The sequence below is a fragment of the Triticum urartu genome, chromosome 6A, assembly GCF_056163025.1.
Source record: "Triticum urartu cultivar PI428250 chromosome 6A, HENAU_Tu73, whole genome shotgun sequence".
Lineage (NCBI taxonomy): Eukaryota > Viridiplantae > Streptophyta > Magnoliopsida > Poales > Poaceae > Triticum > Triticum urartu.
This window is the reverse complement of record NC_141878.1, coordinates 255914017-255919204: the sequence shown is the minus strand read 5'-3', so window position 1 is coordinate 255919204 and position 5188 is coordinate 255914017. Positions and strand designations below refer to the sequence as shown.

The following is a 5188-nucleotide window of genomic DNA, read 5'->3' as shown; positions in this document are numbered from 1 at the left end:
TCCGACTGAATCGCCTCCAAGGGTACTGTACCTCTTAACAGTATATCGGCCATCTCAGCATGACACTTCTTCAACTGTGAAATGTGGAACACACCATGAACTCCTGACAGTCCTTCGGGTAACTCCAACTTGTAGGCAACTTCTCCTATACGTTCCATAATTCGATACGGTCCTAAAAATCTCGGGGCTAACTTTCCCTTAACTCCAAAATGTTTCACTCCTCGCAAAGGTGATACTCGCAGATATGCTCTATCTCCAATTTCATAGGTTACTTCCTTGTGTTTCGAGTATGCATAACTCTTCTGCCTGGACTGAGCAATCTTCAGTCTATCAAGAATCAGCTTAACCTTCTCTTCAGACTCCTTGATCAGGTCTGGTCCAAACAACTGTCGGTCTCCGACTTCATCCCACATCACCGGTGTTCTGCACCTTCGTCCATACAGGGCTTCGAACGGTGCCATCTTCAAACTGGCTTGGTAGCTATTGTTGTATGAGAACTCTGCGTAAGGAAAATTGTCATCCCAACTAGATCCATAATCTAGCGCACAGGCTCTCAACATGTCCTCCAGAATCTGGTTGACTCTCTCGGTCTGTCCATCCGTCTGCGGGTGAAACGCTGTACTGAACTCCAATCTCGTTCCCAAAGTCTGGTGTAGCTGATGCCAAAACTTTGAGGTAAACTGTGTTCCTTTGTCTGATACGATGGTCCTCGGAACTCCATGCAGACATACGATCCTGGACAAATATATCTTGGCCAACTTCGCACTTGTATACGTGGTTTTCACTAGGATAAAGTGAGCCACTTTGGTCAAGTGATCAACTACTACCCATATAGAATCATATCCTGATTTGGTCCTGGGCAAACTGGTGATAAAATCCATGCCAAGGTTATCCCACTTCCACTCGGGTATCCGCATAGGCTGTAACAATCCTGCTGGCTTTTGATGCTCTGCCTTCACTCTCTGACATACATCACATACGGCTACATACTCGGCGATATCCTTCTTCATACCAGTCCACCAGAAACGTTCCTTCAAATACAAATACATCTTGGTGTTTCCAGGGTGTATCGAGTAGGGTGAGTCATGAGCCTCCTGAAGTATTAATTTCCTGATCTCTGGGTCATTGGGCACGTATATCCAGTCCTCAAACCATAAGGTATCGTGCTCATCCTCACGAAAACCTTTGGCCTTTCCTTTGCCCATTCTCTCTTTTATCTCGGCAATCTCTTTGTCATCCTTCTGAGCTTCTCGAATCTTACCCAATAATGTTGACTGAACCTCCATTATTGCAACAAAACCTCTAGGAACAATCTCTAATCGAAGTTCCATGATATCCTCTGCTAACTCCTTTGGCAATTATGTACTCTCTAGGATATTAGCATAACTCTTTCGGCTCAAGGCGTTTTCTACGACATTGGCCTTTCCTGGATGATAGTGTAGCTTCATGTCATAATCCTTTATAAGCTCCAACCATCTCCTATATCTAAGGTTCAGCTCCTTCTATGTGAAAATGTAATTCAAACTCTTATGATCCGTGTACACAACACAACGGTTTCCAATAAGGTAATGCCTCCAAGTCTTCAATGCATGCACTACGGCTGCTAGCTCCAAATCATGCGTGGCATAATTCAACTCGTGAGGTTTTAGCTGTCGCGAGGCGTACGAAACAACTCTCCTGTTCTGCATAAGCATGCTTCCAAGTCCTAAGCGAGAGGCGTCGCAATACACTTGGAATTTCTTATGTATATCTGGCAGTGTTAGTACTGGGGCTGTCGTCAAACATTTCTCAACTCCTGGAAACTTGCCTCGCAATCTTTCGTCCATTTAAACCTAGTATCCTTCTTCAATAGTTCAGTCATTGGCTTTGCAGTCTTGGAAAAATTCTCGACGAATCTCCGATAGTATCCTGCGAGTCCAAGAAAACTACGGATCTCGCTAACTGAAGTGGGTGCCAACCATTCAGTGACTTACTGAACCTTGCTGGGGTCTACTGCTATACCCTCTCCTGATATAACATGTCCAAGGAATCCGACTTCCTTCAACCAAAACTCGCATTTGCTGAACTTGGCATACAGCTGGTGTTCCCTGAGTTTCTCGAGAACTAATCGCAAATGCTCCTTGTGCTCCTCTTCATTCTTCGAATATACCTTTATATCATCAATAAACACCACAACAAACTTGTCCAAATACTCCATGAATACCTTGTTCATCATGCTCATGAAATAGGCAGGGGCGTTAGTCAGTCCAAACGACATGACCGTATACTCGTATAATTCGTACCGTGTGGTGAATGCTGTCTTTGGTATATCCTTCTCTCAAATCTTCAACTGATGGTATCCCGATCGCAAATCGATCTTCGAAAACACCTTAGCTCCTTGTAGCTGATCAAACAGATCATTGATCATCGGCAGTGGGTACTTGTTCTTAATCGTCACTTCATTCAAGGCCTGATAATCAACAACCATTCTTAGGGATTTATTCTTCTTCTCAACCAAAAGCACTAGGGCTCCCCAAGGTGATGAACTCCTTCGAATGTAACCTTTCTCCAATAACTCCTTGATCTGTTTCTTAATCTCCTCCAGATCATTCGCGGGCATCCGATAGGGTCTCTTGGATATTGGCCCTGTACCTGGCAATAGCTCTATCAAAACTCAATGTCTCGATCCAGTGGCATGCCTGGTAAATCCTCTAGAAAAACATCCGAGTAATCCTTCATTACAGGCACTTCCTCCTGAACAACTCCCGTGAGGGTATTCACTTGGCTCCTCCTAGGCACATGCGTAGATACATACTTAATCCTTTTTCCCTTCGGGGTGGTGAGATAAATCAACTTACTAGCACAGTCAATACTTCCTCCATACTTTGATATCCAGTCCATGCCTAATATCACATCCAATCCATGTGACTCCAAGATAATTAGGTCGGACAGGAAAACATGTGTGCCAATGGTTAGGGGTATCTGGTCGCACCATCGACTAGCCATATACTCTGCTCCAGGTGAACTTACTAACAGAGGGGTCCTAAGGGTTTGGGTCGGTAGTTTAAACTTATCCATGAATTCCCTTGATATGTATGAATGCGATGCACCAGTATCAAAAAGAACAAGAGTTGTAAATGACTTAACCAAAAACTTACCTATAACCGCGTCTAGGTGCTCTTCAACCTCCTCCACGTTAACGTGGTTCACTTGTCCTTTGTTGAATGGATTGGGCTTCTTCCCAGCGCTCCCATTTCCGTTTCCATTCTTTCCTTCAGGGCACTCCGTGGCATAGTGTCCAGTCTTCCCGCACTTAAAGCAAGTAACGTGCCTTAGGTCTCTTTTGGCGGGTGTGGTTGGATTGGGGCGGTTCTGATTGTTGTTGGCTCCATTCCCATTCCCATTCTTAGAACCATTGTGGTTATGCGATCCTCCTCCAGTGTGGTTATGACCTCCATGGTTATGAACAAGTCCTCCCGAGTTCGGGGTTAGGCGAGGCTTCTGCTGAGCTCCTGAGTTATACCTCCCGTGTCCGTACTTCCTCTTACGGCTCTCAATCTGCTGCTGCTTCCCTTCAATCATAAGAGACTTATCTACCAACTCCTGGTAGTTGGTGAATGTTGCCACCATCAACTGCATACTCATCTCATCATTCGGCCCTTCCATGAACTTCTCCTGCTTTGCAGCATCTGTGGCGATCACAAGATTGACAATGCTTATCATTAAACCGTCCCAACATTGGTGAATGAACTTTAATTGCTTCAAAATTACATGCTACAACATGCTTAAATATACAAACATGCAACAAGGTATTCGACACGGAATCATCACCAAGATTGGAGGTCATATCAAAATGATAAACATTGGCACAATTATTTCCAAACGTATTTGATCCAAATCGGAGTTATTCCCTGATTCACATGGTTCTTTCGCATCAACGGTTAATTCAAGGGGTGCACTCAAAATTGTTCTTACTGCATTTGTTTGATCACATGGCGAAGTCAAAACATGAACACAGTCCTCTAAACTAGGTGGTGTGATCAAAGTAGTGGGTAGCTCATCGCATGGTGCATTTAAATTGACAAGGCATTCATCATACTCATGTGGAGGTGGAAGATTAATACCTTTGTCATTACCTCTTATGGACAACTCAGATGATGTAGGCACTCTAGGTGGTGACATGTCACCTAGTGGTGGTGATGTAGTTCTCTCAACAATGGATGTTGTTGTCATAGTATGCCTACTAGTTGAAGGAACAACCATATCATCTCTTGGAATGTGCATCATACGCTTATTCTCCTTGTGGACAACACACCGTTTTATTTCCTGTTCAACTTTGCAAGCAAGACAAAACAAACGGTCCATAGGATAAAACTCTTCATGAATTAGTATCTCTCAATATCATAGTTTAATCCTCCCCAAAATCTCTCCATAAAATTATCTTCACTTTCCTCTAAAAAAGAGTGCAACAAGGTAGTTCGTAAATCATTATAATATTTTGTTACAGTGCCACTACCTTGTTTTAAATGTTGTAGTTTTTTAATCATGCCACGAGTATAATAAACATTGACAAATCTATCTCGCATGACAAGTTTTAAATCATCCCAAGTAGTAGGTACATAATCAGGGTATAACCGACAATGTTCACTCCACCAAACAGTAGCAAAACTGGTGAATGTACCAACCGTGCCCTTAGCTTCTTTATGCTCAGAAAAATTATGGGAAGCATATATAGTATTTATTTCAAACTCACATTCAATATATAAACAGGCTTAAAATGACCACTAAAAGGTGGCATGGAAACAAGAACCTGATTGTGCGCATTCTGATGTCTTGGCACCTCTTGTGACGGTGGTTCTATTTTCGGAGGTGGTGGCATGTCTCCCCTGATTGAGAAAGCCCATGAATTGACTCTGCATCCTGCCATGATTAGTAGAAACAAGAAACACAATCTAAGAATGATGTTCCTGTTGGGGAACACAGTAATTTCAAAAAAATTCTACGTACATGCAAGATCATGGTGATGCATAGCAATGAGAGGGGAGAGTGTCGTCCACGTACCCTCATAGACCATAAGCGGAAGCGTTATGACAACATGGTTGATGTAGTCGTACGTCTTCACGATCGACCGATCCTAGTACCGAACGTACGGCACCTCTGCGATCTACACACGTTCAGCTCAGTGACGTCTTGCGAACTCACGATCTAG

At 43.4% G+C, this 5188-nt stretch overlaps 1 pseudogene; it reads right to left on the bottom strand.

Annotated features, from left to right (window-relative positions):
• Window positions 1-3822: 3822 nt before the first annotated feature.
• LOC147964925 (uncharacterized) lies at window positions 3823-4906 on the bottom strand (annotated as a pseudogene).
• Between the last annotated feature and the right edge of the window lie 282 nt (window positions 4907-5188).